Here is a 15,446-nt window from a genome sequence, read left to right on the forward strand (position 1 = left end):
CAAAATTGGTAATTATTTTTAGGAAAAACGGACGTCTGGCAAATTCCATATTTGTCAATAATTTTCGCAAGGGGGTACACCCGTCTGAGAGGTGATAACAAACAAACTAGCATGTAAACATACATATTTTCTTTTGTATATGTATTGCTAGAATGTATATTTATCATTTAAAGCTAAGCTTTTAATGATTGAGCCCATTTAGTGCCGAGTATAGGACTACCTTAATTGTCACATATTTGGTTTCTGAAACATCTTACATATGCCGCTTTCATATCAACTGTTTTTCTCTAAAATGTCATTATGTTAAGAAGTGTAAAATCATTTGTTCTACTTTTATTAACATAAAATGTCATGAACAGCTTGAACTATGCACATTCAGTGGTAAAGTATAACATGCGTACTGTCGGGTACTACATGTACTATGAATTGGAAAATTGATCCACCACATATAATCATAGCCTCAAAGCAAAACAAAATACGATATGTGCATGCTTAGTACTCAGCGGAGATGTCTAAGTTTTTCGACATTTAAATCCTAAATTACGCCTCTTTCAGAAACGCAACTTAGACCCGACTAAATATTGTCGTAACTTTGTTAGTCGGACTAACTTAGGCCCAAATTTACGCCTTTTTGAGAAACGGGCCCCAGATGTTCTACCTGATTTTACTTCACAGTAATTCGCAAATCTTTATATCCGTCATGATAGCAAACCGTCGCATTGCGCGTCTGTTGTTTACTTTCGTTGACTGACTGTCTATTATGACGTCACCTTGTTTTGGAGTCGCGAAGAGTTATTTACGTCATCGTTTACGAATCAACAAATCAGAGGCGATTATTTGAAATAGAGGGAATGTTCTCTAGATCATATGTTTTACGGTGCTACCGTTCTGGCGAGCGCAGCAAGAATTACACATACTGTACCTTGCATCATTGTCAACTTACAGTTTTATTTAGGTATCAAAGAACGTCAAAGAATTTTTGAGAGAGTATTGCTCTACAATAAGTATGCCAAAGGTACTAATTTTAATGGTTATGATACATACAGCGCAACCCCCTATCCAGAGAGAGAGAGAGAGAGAGAGAGAGAGAGAGAGAGAGAGAGAGAGAGAGAGAGAGAGAGAGAGAGAGAGAATATGAGAGAGAGAGAGAGAGAGAGAGAGAGAGAGCCCGGCACCTGTTTGTAGGTATGTAATTTCCCACTTTTAAATTTAATGGTCTGACTATATGCAATGTCTACATAATTTTTTTACCTATTTATTTTTTCATTTTATTCCTTTTTATTTATTTCAAAATGTCCTATTGTTTATTTCCTCCCTACTCATGCATGCACAATTATAAGAGTATAGCTTAAAAATGGATTGATATGACAGTAAAGTATGGCTCTTGCTAATATATATATATAACATCTCTATATTAAAAAAGATTAAAAACAAATCATACGTCAATGAGGCAGGTATCGCAGTTTATACTGAAATAGCTAGTACATGCATTACAGATATCGATGTTTGATCCGCCTCTAAATTTATCGCGAGAAATATAGCGCGAGTGCACTGTGACGTCATCCATGACTTTGTTCGTCTATGTTTACGTTTCTCGACTCAATACGGAGGTATGGAAGCATGTAACAAATCTTTTGAGTCTCGCTGAAGCATATGCGGTACTCAAAACGTGTCTTCAAACTTTAAGTCACTGTAAATTACGAGTTAAAAGTCGGCCCGAGACACCCCGAGAAAACCATTGTCAACCGACGCGAAGCGGAGGTTGACAATGGTTTTCGAGGGGTGTCAATTTCAACTGTTATCCTCCCAAACAGGCACTATTTATTTTGTTATACTGAATGTCTTTTTTAAAAATTTTAAGAAAATTTTACTGCTTTTATATAGGAATAACGTGAATTCTACAGCGAACCGTACGCGCATAATTTTCGCGCATGTAACATTTTTTAATGTTACCCGTTGCCAAGTGCGTTGCTAACGCTGAGGGTAATAGTAAATATTATTAACTGCGTCTTAACCAATCAGATTTCAGTATTAACATGAAAGTATAACAACAACAAAAATATTGACCGGTCAATATTTTTCGGACGAGCTAATATTACAATTATTGACTATTCGTCTATATAGAGTTATATAGTGAGAATATACGACTGAATACAACAAAAGTTTATGTTTAATGTTTATTCTATCAGCAAGTTTTTTAAATTATTTAAAGTTGCAGAACAATCGTTTATTAATGTGAATTCGAAGTTAGGGGTGATTGGCCGTATCTCGTTAAATATTGTTCAGCATGAAACCGTCTGAACAGCAGTTTTCGATTTTGTCAACAATCTGAAACGTGCTAGGGGGTAGCCATGTATCGGTAAGAAAATACTCACTTACAATGTTAAACTAAATAAATACCTTTTTAAAAACCTGCAATGCAATAATTCCACTGCATGTGTTACCAAAATGTTAATAAATAATGGTCGTTGTGAAATGTAACTTGAAAGACATGTTTTAGTACAGTCGTTTTACCGGTAACGAACCAGTATGCGGTTTCGTCGTGCATGCGACTAATATTAACGGAATTCCAAATGTTTTTATTTTTTGTTTAAATCACGTATCTTTGTCCTTCTAAACTGTAGTATCAAACTTCCGAAAATATAAAGGATGAATTATGGAGATAGTAATTTCAACACCCCCTCCATTTTCATAGTTTCGAATTCGTTTTCCAGTATCGAATCAAGCGCCCTTTATTACTTCTGACCGAATATTTTGAGGCAAATTAATTTCAAAAATACATAAGATGTACGTGTTAATAGACTTATAAATGAAGAAGGAAAAATAATTGTGGGAATATGTCTTTTAAACAAATGATATGATCGTTATATTTGTCATACCGTTTTTCCGTCAAATTGAAACTGGACTTGCAGAATTTTTATTTGCGTTACTTTATGAAATTGAATTTTCATAGAAACACTCTATGATAGTAATTGATGATAAGTACTGTCATTTGCCTTTGTTTGCCCGTATATCTGTCAATATATCCAGCCAAATGATACTTCTATCGCAATGAACCGTTACTAGGAAAACTACACCTGGTTCTATTTGAAGTCGTAATTTCATTCAAAGCGCAATAGTTATTTGATATGATGCATAATCTTATTAAATGGATCATAATTAATAATTATCCACTAAATAGGGGCCAATAACAAACTTATTTTTTTAGTTAGGCTTAATTGTTTTCACACTTTCGTTTTTTCTGCCTTGCACTTCCGGCAGCTCATATCTGGGTCACCTTTTTAATCTGTAAACAATACGGTAAATAATCGTGCAAATGTCAAACAACTTCACACACTGATAGAATATTTATTTCTGTTTTATAATTACCTAGCTAGGATTTTTTGAAACCTTAACTTCGTCTTTCACCAATAATTTTTCTAAAAATTATTCGTTACTAGCAAATATTCGTTACCGGGAAAACGACTGTATGAAATGTGTATGCAGGTGTATTATAGTCAGTTTTTACACATATTGTTACCTAGCATACGTTAAAAAATATTGTACGAGAGAGAGAGAGAGAGAGAGAGAGAGAGAGAGAGAGAGTGTGTGTGTGTGTGTGTGTGTGTGTGTGTGTGTGTGTGTGTGTGTGTGTGTGTGTGTGTGTGTTTGTAAGCACCTGAATACCACTACACGAGTATGAATACACACGTTTTATCCCACTACATTTTTTCTTCCCACTACATGCACCCGTGTAGTGGGAAGTAAAATCGTTCGGAAACGTTATTTCTCATCGTACTTGATTCAAAAAATATAAAATCGTACTATGTTTGGGTTTCCGGTGTGTATGTGGATTTTTTTACACTCATCGTGGAGTCCATAAGAGTACTTTACACACTTTCCTCCATTGGATATAAATAGCGCATGCGCAATCGGAACTTCCTACTCGAAGATGGAAATAATTGTTTACAGTAAGTATCATTTTTTCTTCGATATCTAGGGAATTATATCATTCTATTCTAATAGATAAATCTGGTAAACGACTATAACAAGGTCAGTCTATCTCTTTCCTGTTAAGTTTTTCACTGATAAGAGAACACGAGATCTAATTTTGACATCATGCGAATGTCATATTCATAATCAAAGAAGGGAACGTAACTTATTTAGAATTAAAATGTGTCTATTTTATTTCAAGATTTATTTAATTATGGAACAGATTATTCTTATATTTTAAGGGATATATCAGTACCTTCTTAGTGGCCGAAATTCGGCCCCATTCCTAATCAGAAATAGGTGATATTTCCTCAATTTAGCGGTATTTTTTCCCAACTGGTTAACACTGAGTCTATATTTAATTCTTTTAAATAAATAATATGTATTAAAAGCAAAATATGTGATCTTTTAACCTCAATCAGCATAGCTTTTATCATAATACCTGTTTAAAAACATTCTGTAAACATTGCCAACTTTTAATCCTAATTTCCTCTATCTTTCTAAAAATCATGATGCTGTGTTCTGTGGAATCGTTATGCTGTTTCCACATACATGTACTTGATTGATATACCTTTTCAATTGTGCAATTTCATTAAAAATACGGATGAATTACGTTACATAATTATATTAATATAAACATATTAGGGAAAGTTACTTTAAAAAAGTTATTTAGTAGGAAATACTGATTTTTATCATTAAAATGAAAAGTATGAGTTTTCTCATGGGGTTAAATTTCAAAATAAATGATATTTACTTAAGCTAATGGTGATTATTTCTTAATATTAGTACGATCTGAGATAAATTTGGGTACAGATAATGATCCAAAAAGATTTAGAGGGTTTCCTAAGTGATTAAGTGTACAGATTGATTTTAGAACATTAAAATGAAAAGTACAGGTTTCCTCATTGGGGTCTAAGTTCAATAGGAAAGGATTTTTACTTAAACTATTGATGCTTATTTCTTAACATTAGTGTAGTTTAGGATAAATTAGGGTACAAATATTGATTGAAACAGATTTAGATGGTTTCCTAAGTGAATAAGTATACTGAATTCATAACGTTTAAATTAAAATTATGGGTTTCTTCATGGGAGTCTAAGTTCAATAAAAAAGGATTTTTACTTCAACTAATGGTGATTATTTCTTAGTATTAGTGTAATTTAAGATAAATTAGGGTACAGTTATTGATTTTAAAAATTTAGGGGGGGTTTCCTAAATAAATACTATTATTACTGATTTTAGAATGTTAAAATGAAAATTAAGGGTTTCCTTATGGAAGTCTAAGTTCAATAGGAAAGGATTTAAACTTAAACTAATGAAGATTAATTCATAGTATTAGTGTAATTTAGGATAAATTAGGGTACAAATATTGATTGAAAAAGATTTAGGGGGTGTCCTAAGTGATCAAGTATATTGATTTTATTACGTTAAAATGAAATGTATTGGTTTCCTCATGGGAGTCTAAATTTAACAGAAAAGGATTTAACCTACACTAATGGTGATTATTTCTTAGTATTAGTGTAATTTAGGATAAATTAGGGTACAAATATTGATTGAAAAAGATTTAAGGGGTTTCCTAAGTGATTTAGTATACTGATTTAAGAGCGTTAAAGTGAAAAATATAAGTTTCCTCATCGGGGTCTAAGTTCAATAGGAAAGAATTTTTACTTAAACTAATGATGATTATTTCTTAACATTAGTGTAGTTTAGGATAAATTAGGGTACAACTATTGATTGAAAAAGATTTAGATGGTTTCCTAAGTGAATAACAATACTGAATTCATAACGTTTAAATTAAAATTATGGGTTTCTTCATGGTAGTCTAAGTTCAATAGGAAAGGATTTTTACTTAAACTAATGGCGATTATTTCTTAGTATTAGTGTAATTTAAGATAAATTAGGATACAAATATTGATTTAAAAAATTTAGGGGGGGTTTCCTAAATAAATACTATACTGATTTTAGAACGTTAAAATGAAAATTAAGGGTTTCCTTATGGAAGTCTAAGTTCAATAGGAAAGGATTTAAACTTAAACTAATGATGATTAATTCATAGTATTAGTGTAATTTAGGATAAATTAGGGTACAAATATTGATTGAAAAAGATTTAGGGGGTGTCCTAAGTGATCAAGTATACTGATTTTATAACGTTAGAATGAAAATTATTGGTTTCCTCATGGGAGTCTAAATTTAACAGAAAAGGATTTAACTTACACTAATGGTGATTATTTCTTAGTATTAGTGTAATTTAGGATAAATTAGGGTACAAATATTGATTGAAAAAGATTTAAGGGGTTTCCTAAGTGATTTAGTATACTGAGTTAAGAGCGTTAAAATGAAAAGTATGAGTTTTCTCATGGGGGTCTAAGTTCAATAGAAAAGGATTTTTACTTAAACTAATGATGATTATTTCTTAACATTAGTGTAGTTTAGGATAAATTAGGTACAAATATTGATTGAAGAAGATTTAAGGGGTTTCCTAAGTGAATAAGTATACTGAATTCATAACGTTTAAATTAAAATTATGGGTTTCTTCATGGGAATCTAAGTTCAATAAAAAAAGATTTTTACTTAAACTAATGGTGATTATTTCTTAGTATTAGTGTAATTTAAGATAAATTAGGATACAAATATTGATTGAAAAAGATTTAAGGGGTTTCCTAAGTGATTTAGTATACTGATTTAAGAGCGTTAAAATGAAAAATATAAGTTTCCTCATCAGGGTCTAAGTTCAATAGAAGAGGATTTTTACTTAAACTAATGATGATTATTTCTTAACATTAGAGTAGTTTAGGATAAATTAGGGTAAAAATATTGATTGAAAAAGATTTAGATGGTTTCCTAAGTGAATAAGTATACTGAATTCATAACGTTTAAATTAAAATTATGGGTTTCCTCATGGTAGTCTAAGTTCAATAAAAAAAGATTTTTACTTAAACTAATGGTGATTATTTCTTAGTATTAGTGTAATTTAAGATAAATTAGGATACAAATATTGATTTAAAAATTTAGGGGGGGTTTCCTAAATAAATACTATACTGATTTTAGAACGTTAAAATGAAAATTAAGGGTTTCCTTATGGAAGTCTAAGTTCAATAGGAAAGGATTTAAACTTAAACTAATGATGATTAATTCATAGTATTAGTGTAATTTAAGATAAATTAAGGCACAAACATTGATTGAAAAAGATTTAGGGGGTGTCCTAAGTGATCAAGTATACTGATTGTATAACGTTAAAATGAAAATTATGGGTTTCCTCATGGGAGTCTAAATATAACAGAAAAGGATTTAACTTACACTAATGGTGATTATTTCTTAGTATTAGTGTAATTTAGAATAAATTAAGGTACAAATATTGATTGAAAAAGATTTAAGGGGTTTCCTAAGTGATTTAGTATACTGATTTAAGAGCGTTAAAATGAAAAGTATGAGTTTTCTCATGGGGGTGTAAGTTCAATAGGAAAGGATTTTTACTTAAACTAATGGTGATTATTTCTTAACATTAGTGTAGTTTAGGATAAATTAGGATACAAATATTGATTGAAGAAGATTTAAGGGGTTTCCTAAGTGAATAACTATATACTGAATTCATAATGTTTAAATTAAAATTATGGGTTTCCTCATGGGAGTCTAACTTTAATAGGAAAGGATTTTTACTTATACTAATGATGAATATTTCTTACCATCAGTGTAATTTAGGATAAGTTAGAGTACAAATATTGACTGAAAAGAAATTTAAGGGGTTTCCTAAGTGAAAACATACTGATTTTAGAACGTTAAAATAAAAAGTATATGGTTTTCCTCAATGGGGTCTAAATTCAATAGAAAAGAACTTTTACTTAAACTAATGGTGATTATTTCTTAGTGTTAATGTAGTTTAGGATAAATTAGGGTACAAATATTGATTGAAAAAGATTTAAGGGGTTTCCTAAGTGATTTAGTATACTGATTTAAGAGCGTTAAAATGAAAAGTATGAGTTTTCTCATGGGGGTGTAAGTTCAATAGGAAAGGATTTTTACTTAAACTAATGGTGATTATTTCTTAACATTAGTGTAGTTTAGGATAAATTAGGATACAAATATTGATTGAAGAAGATTTAAGGGGTTTCCTAAGTGAATAACTATATACTGAATTCATAATGTTTAAATTAAAATTATGGGTTTCCTCATGGGAGTCTAACTTTAATAGGAAAGGATTTTTACTTATACTAATGATGAATATTTCTTACCATCAGTGTAATTTAGGATAAGTTAGAGTACAAATATTGACTGAAAAGAAATTTAAGGGGTTTCCTAAGTGAAAACATACTGATTTTAGAACGTTAAAATAAATAGTATATGGTTTTCCTCAATGGGGTCTAAATTCAATAGAAAAGAACTTTTACTTAAACTAATGGTGATTATTTCTTAGTGTTAATGTAGTTTAGGATAAATTAGGGTACAAATATTGATTGAGAAAGATTTTAGGGGTTTTCTAAGTCAATAAGCTGTATACTGATTTTAGAACGTTAAAATGAAAATTATGGGTTTCCTCAAGGGAGTCCAAGTTCAATAGTTAAGAATTTTTACTTAAACGAATGATGAATATTTCTTAGCATTAGTGTAATTTAGAATAAATTAGGGTACAAAAATTGACTGAAAAAAAATTTAAGGGGTTTCCTAAGTAAAAACATACTGATTTTAGAACGTTAAAATAAAAAGTATGGTTTTCCTCATGGGGGTCTAAGTTCAATAGGAAAGAACTTTTACTTAAACCATTGGTGATTATTTCTAAGTGTTTATGTAGTTTAGGATAAATTAGGGTACAAATATTGATTGAAAAAGAATTAAGGGTTTCCTTAGTGATTAAGTATACTGATTTTATAACATTAAAATGAAAAGTATGAATTTCCTCATGGGAGTCCAAGTTCAACAGGAATGGATTTTGACTTAAACCAATGGTTATTTTTTCTTAGTGTTTATGTAATAAAAAAAGTCATAAAGTATAAATTAGGGAATAAATATTGACTGAAAAATATTTAGGGGGTTTCCGAAGGGAATAAGTATACTGATTTTAGAACGTTGAATGAAAATTATGGGTTTCCTCATGGGAGTCTAAATTTAACAGGAAAGGATTTTACCTAAACTAGTGGTGATAATTTTTTAGTATTAGTGTAATTAAAGATAAATTAGGGTACAAATATTGATTGAAAAAGATTTAAGGGGTTTCCTATGTGATTAAGTATACGGAGTTTAGAACGTTAAAATGAAAAGTGTGGGTTTCTTCATGGGGGTCTAAGTTCAACAGGAAAGGATTTTTACTTACACTAATGGTTATTTTTTCTTAGTATTAGTGTAATTTAGGATTAATTAGGGTACAAATATTGATTGAAAATGATTTAAGGGGTTTCCTAAGTGATTTAGTTTACTGATTTTATAATGTTAAATTAAAAAGAATGATTTTCCTCATGGGTGTGTAAGTTCAATAGGAAAGGATTTTTACTTAAACTAATGGTAATTATTACATAGTATTTGTGTAATTTAGGATAAATCAGGGTACAAATATTGATTTAAATAAATTTAGGGAGTTTCCTTAGTGATCAACTATACTGAATTTGTAGCTTTAAAATTAAAAGTATAAATTTACTCATGGGGTTCTAAGTTCAACAGGAAAGGATTTTTACTTAAACTAATGGTGAATATTTCTTAGTGTTAATGTAATTTAAGACAAATCAGGGTAGAAGTAAAGATCCAAGAATATTTATGAGGTTTTTGGAGTGAATAAGTAAACTGAATTTTTAACGTTGAAATGAAAAGCATGGGTGTCCTCATGGAGGTCTATTTAGTTCAATAGGAAAGGATTTTTATTTAAACTATAATGGTGATATAGGGTTTTTTTTTTAATAATCAATTACATGTACATAATGTATACTGATTTTTTCAAGTTAAAAGCAAAAGATATTGGTTTCCTCATGGGGGTCCAATACTTTACAAAAGGATTATTTTATATACTCACGGTGATTATTTCGTTGCATTAATGAACTCAACATGTAACCAATATTATTCTTCTTTTTTACATTTTCTTTTAGAGACTCAAAACCAAACATTTTGTTTGCAAATAGTGACTGATGTGCCTTATGATGTAGATGTTGGATATTGTGCTTTTCCAGGTAATGAATAATTTTTTTCTTACTGTAAACAAACACATGCTTAAGGGAAAAAAAGAAAGAGGGATATAGAAGAGAAAGAAGCTTTATTTGTACTTTAGTGTCTATGAGTAATACTTTTACATTTGATCTGAGTGAGCTGAATTAAATTCTTTATATAATGATATATTACTGTATACAATATATATGATTATTAAGAAATTAAGAATGAACAATTAATTGTGAATGATACTATGCATATCTGAAATTTTTCTACATTTTCTTTTAAGAGAAATGGCCCAAAATGGAAAGCATCTGCAGACAATGACTGATATGTTTTTTGATGCAGATGTTTAAAATGATGCTTTTGAAGGTATCAGTATAATTTTTGTTACTTATTGTAAACAACTAACTATTACAAATAATAACAGAAAAAGAGAAATGCTATGTGTGTGTGTGCGTGTGAGAGAGAGAAAGAGAGTGAGAGAGAGAGAGAATTAGATTGAAGGGGAGAAATAGTGAGATGACTTAATACAACTAATTTGTATAAATGAAGTAATTTTTCTATTTAGATATTTTACCTGAATGTCACTACATGCGTGTAAATAACTAAATGTGATGTCAATTTGAAAGAGAGAGAGAGAAGTCGATAGACACTAAGTTTGATCTAAAGGAATAAGATTGGAAGGGAGAGAGGAAGATAGAGAGAGAGAGAGGAATTATTGGGAAAAAAATGAAGCATTTTTGCTATTTGGATATAATACATGAATGTCACGACATATGTGTAAATAACTAAATGTAATGTCTATTTGAAAAAAAGTCAGAAAACTTGATAGAAAATAAGAAACAAAGGAATTAGATTGGAAGGGAGAGAGGAAGTGAGAGGACTTATTAAAACTATTTGTTTTAAGTGAAGCAATTTTTTTCTATGGAGATACTTTACCTGAATGTCACTACAAGTGTGTAAATAACTGAATGTTATGTCAATTTGAAAAAGAGAGACAGATAACTTAATAGAAAATATGAAAAAAGAAATCGGATTGGAAGGGAGAAAAGAAGATAGAGGACATGTTTTTTTGTTCAAATGAAGCAATTTTTTCTTTAAAAATGTTTGCCTGAATGTCACCACATGAGTGTAAATAACTAAATGTGGTGTTAATTTTAGAGAGAGAGAGAGAGAGAGAGAGAGAGATAGAGAAAGAAAGAGAAGTTGATAGGAAATAAAAGTTGAAGAATTCAGAGTACAGGGATTAAGATAGGAAGTGAGATGGCAAATTTCAACTTTTTGTATAAATAAAGTAATTTTTCTATTTAGATACTTTACCTGAATGTCACTACATGCATGTAAATAACTTAATGTGATGTCAATTTGAGAGAGAGAGAGAGAGAGAGAGAGAGAGAGAGAGAGAGAGAGAGAGAGAGAGTTAGAGAGAGAGAGAGAAAAGTTGATAGAAACTAAGCTTGATTTAAAGGAATTAGATCGGAATGGAGAGAGGAAGGGAGACGAATTATTAACATTTTGTTAAAATAAAGCATTTTTTTTTCAATTTAGATATTTTACCTAAATGTCACTACATGTGTGTAAATAAGTAAATGTGAAGTGTATTTAAAAAAGTCAGAGAAATAGATATAAATTTAGAGATAGAAGAATTAGATCAGAAGAGAGAGAGAAACGGAAGAGGACTTATTACAACTTTTTGTTTAAGTGAAGCACTTTTTTTCTATGAAGACTTTACCTGAATGTCACTACATGTGTGTTAATAACTAAATGGAATGGCAATTTGAGAGAGAGAGAGAGAGAGAGAGAGAGAGAGAGAGAGAGAGAGAGAGAGAGAGAGAGAGAGAAACTAAGAGAGAAAGAAATCAGTTCGGTAGAGAGAGAGAGAGATAGAGGATGTATTAAAACTTTTTATTCAAATGAAGCAATTTTTTTCATTTGACATGTTTAGCCTGAATGTCACTACATGAGTGTAAATTACTAAATGTGATGTTAATATGAGAGAGAGAGAGAGAGAGAGAGAGAGAGAGAGAGAGAGAGAGAGAGAGAATGAGACAGATGTCAATAAGAAATAGAAGATAAAAAAGTCAGAATGGAGGGGAGAAAGGAAGTGAGATGACTTAATGCAATTTTTTTGTATAAATGAAGTAATTTTTCTATTTAGATACTTTACCTGAATGTCACTACATGCCTGTAAATAACTAAATGTGATGTCAATATGAAAGAGAGAGAGAGAGGTTGATAGACACTAAGTTAGATTTAAAGGAATTAGATCAAAAGGTAGAGAGGAAGGGAGAGGAATTATTAACATTTTGTTTAAATAAAGCATGTTTTTCAATTTAGATATTTGACCTGAATGTCACTACATGTGTGTAAATAACTAAATGTGATGTCTTTTTCAAAAAGTCAGAGAAATAGATATAAATTTAGAGATAAAGGAATTAGATCGAAAGGGAGAGAGGAAGTGAGAGGACTTATTACAACTTTTTCTTCAAAGGAGGTAATTTTTTGTTGTTAATTGAGATACTTTTACTGAATGTCAGTACATGTGTGTTTATAACTAAATGTAATGTCAATTGGAAAATAGAGAGAGAATTTAATAGAAAATAAGAGAGAAAGAAATCAGTTCGGTAGAAAAAGAGAAAGATAGAGGAAGTATTAAAACTTTTTGTTCAAATGAAGCAATTTTTTCTTTTGAATTTTTTTGCCTGAATATCACTACATGAGTGTAAATTACTAAATGTGATGTTAATATGAGAGAGAGAGAGAGAGAGAGAGAGAGAGAGAGAGAGAGAGAGAGATATAAGATAAAGAGATCAGAGTGGAGGAAAGATAGTAAGTGAGACTTAATACAATTGTTTTGTATAAATGAAGTATTTTTTCTATTTAGATACTTTACCTGAATGTCACTACATGCGTGTAAATAACTAAATGTGATGTCAATTTGAGAGAGAGAGAGAGAGAGAAAGAGACTAAGTTAGATTTAAAGGAATTATATCAAAAGGGAGAGAGGAAGAGAGAGGAATTATTAACATTTTGTTTAAGTAAAATATGTTTTTCAATTTAGATATTTGACCTGAATGTCACTACATGATTGTAAATAACGAAATGTGATGTCTGTTTGAAAAAGTCAGAGAAATAGATATAAATTTAGAGATAAAATAATTAGATTGAAAGGGAGAGAGGAAGTGAGAGGCCTTTTTACAGCTTTTTCTTCAAAGGAGGTAATTTCTTTTTTATTCATTGAGATACTTTACCTGAATTTCACTATGTGTGTGTAAATAATGAAAAGTAATGTTCATTTCAAAGACAGAAAGAAGTTGATAGAAAATAAGTTAAAGATAAAGAAATTAAAGCGGAAGAGAGAGAGGAAGTTAGAGGACTTATTAAAACATTTTGTTTAAATCAAGGGATTTTTGTTCTATTGAGATACTTTACCTGAATGTCACTACATGTGTGTAAATAACTAAATGTGATTGCAATTAGAGAGAGAGAGAGAGAGAGAGAGAGAGAGAGAGAGAGTCAGTGAAATTGAAACAAAGTTAGAGACAAAGACATTTTGCAGAAGGTAGAGAGGGAGTTAGAGGACTTTTAAAAGAAATGTGTTCAAATGAGAGAGAGAGAGAGAGAGAGAGAGAGAGAGAGAGAGAGAGAGAGAGAGAGAGATCATGTAGAACATAACAACAGCAGCAATATTTGAACACTTTTATAAAGGTCAATTATACATTTCTAAAAACTTCTTTGTATAGCAAAACATAACCTTTTTTTATAAGAGTAAAACAAAGTAAACAAAATATTTTTTTTATGTTTATTGTTGTCTTATGCTTTCAGGAAAAATATCCAAGCTAAATGAGGTTTCCTGAGAAAAGTGTTTGTCTCACATGGAAAAGCCATTGTCTAAGATTATACATATTAAGGTAAATGTATAAATTAAATGTTATTTCTTAAAAAGAAATAAGCATGAGAGAGAGAGAGAGAGAGAGAGAGAGAGAGAGAGAGAGAGAAATAAATAAAGAGAGATGAAGAGAGAGGGGAGAAATAAAAAAAAAGAGAAAGAGAATACAGAAAAACTGCTTTTAGTTTTCATCAATATGAAGTTAATTCATCATTGATACACTTTTCCTGAATGTCACTAGATGTGTGTAAAAAAGGGATAACAGCATGAAACTGAAATAAGGCATTAAAAAAAATTGAGAGATAGGGAAAAGTTAAAATAGATAGAGCTGGGAGATAGTGTGTGAATTTAAAGTGTAAAGTGAATTTTAAACTTAATGCCTCTACATGTGTTTTTCATTGATAGTTATGAGAGAGAGAGAGAGAGAGAGAGACAGAGAGAGAGACAGAGAGAGAGAGGGAGACAGAGATACAGAGAGAGAGACAGAGAGACAGAGAGAGAGAGAGAGAGAGTGAGTAGTGATACCTTTTAGTATTGCATAAAATCTGAAAAAAGTACATTTAAAAGTCTTGCTTTACAGAGATGAAACACATTCTCAGAATTTATATTTTGACAAGTATTTTTGTGTTGCAGCACCAGTGTTCAGACATAGGTTAACTTCCTAGATAGACGATTGAGGACCAATAGTGTCAACGGAAAAAAATCTACGCCATGAATATTGCTTTAATCAATACTGGTTTAGAAAATTTAGAAACTCTGGTACATTTTTTATTGATCGTGTGGTTTTCATGTATTCTCCCAAAAATGAAGATATGAGAGAATTAATACACTTTTTACGTGTACATGTACGTGTAAATTCAGTAGCATTGAAAGTTGGGTTATACAATGTACATATTTTGCTGTTTTAATGTTCCTAAACGATCATATTGCCTTGTTCATATTAATATTTAAATGTTTTAGTAATGCTCAATAAAAAGTCAGAGTCTAATGTAATGTCTTAATTACTTTCATAATCATTGATATTCATTTTTATTTAATGTATCAACATCACTACGTCAAAAAATACATGCGCGGATCCAAAAAGAATTCCAGTGGGGTCGGACGGTTATTTGAGTTTGTCGGGGGGGGGGGGGGGAGGGTCCGAGGCATATTTTTAGTAATTTTATAATGTAATTTAAAGAAATTTTAATTTTGCAAGGGGGGGGGGGGTCAGACCCCTGACCTCCCTCTAGATCCTAGCATGAAATAAGCTTAGCTAATGCATGATCTTGTTTTTGTATATGCCTTGCAATATTATGTAGAAATAATCAATGTGATTGAGCATTTTGGTGTGAATAATTGCATGAATTTTTATATCATAATCTGTAATTTCACCATTAAAACTAGTGCTCTACTCAGAAGTTGTTCCGTCATTCTGTCTTTAAATAACCATACAGCTTTGGCTGAAAATGAAAGATG

The 15,446-nt window shown here is 30.6% G+C and overlaps 1 protein-coding gene and 1 long non-coding RNA gene across 3 annotated transcripts in view; one reads left to right on the forward strand and one right to left on the reverse strand.

The window, feature by feature from the left end:
* LOC128165650 (cell death abnormality protein 1-like) overlaps positions 1-15,446 on the reverse strand; it is a 111,558-nt gene that overhangs the window by 35,919 nt on the left and 60,193 nt on the right. The window lies entirely within an intron of this gene.
* Positions 3,804-14,976, forward strand: LOC128165652 (uncharacterized). Of its 2 annotated transcripts, none has more exons than XR_008241075.1 (5): positions 3,804-3,950; positions 10,039-10,119; positions 10,386-10,468; positions 13,925-14,010; positions 14,622-14,976. It is a non-coding gene; the product is annotated as an uncharacterized LOC128165652 (long non-coding RNA). The 2 variants fall into 2 exon arrangements; XR_008241076.1 differs by having other exon boundaries at positions 3,894-3,950; positions 10,072-10,119.

The sequence above is a fragment of the Crassostrea angulata genome, chromosome 10 (genome assembly GCF_025612915.1).
Source record: "Crassostrea angulata isolate pt1a10 chromosome 10, ASM2561291v2, whole genome shotgun sequence".
NCBI classification, from domain to species: Eukaryota; Metazoa; Mollusca; class Bivalvia; order Ostreida; family Ostreidae; genus Magallana; species Magallana angulata.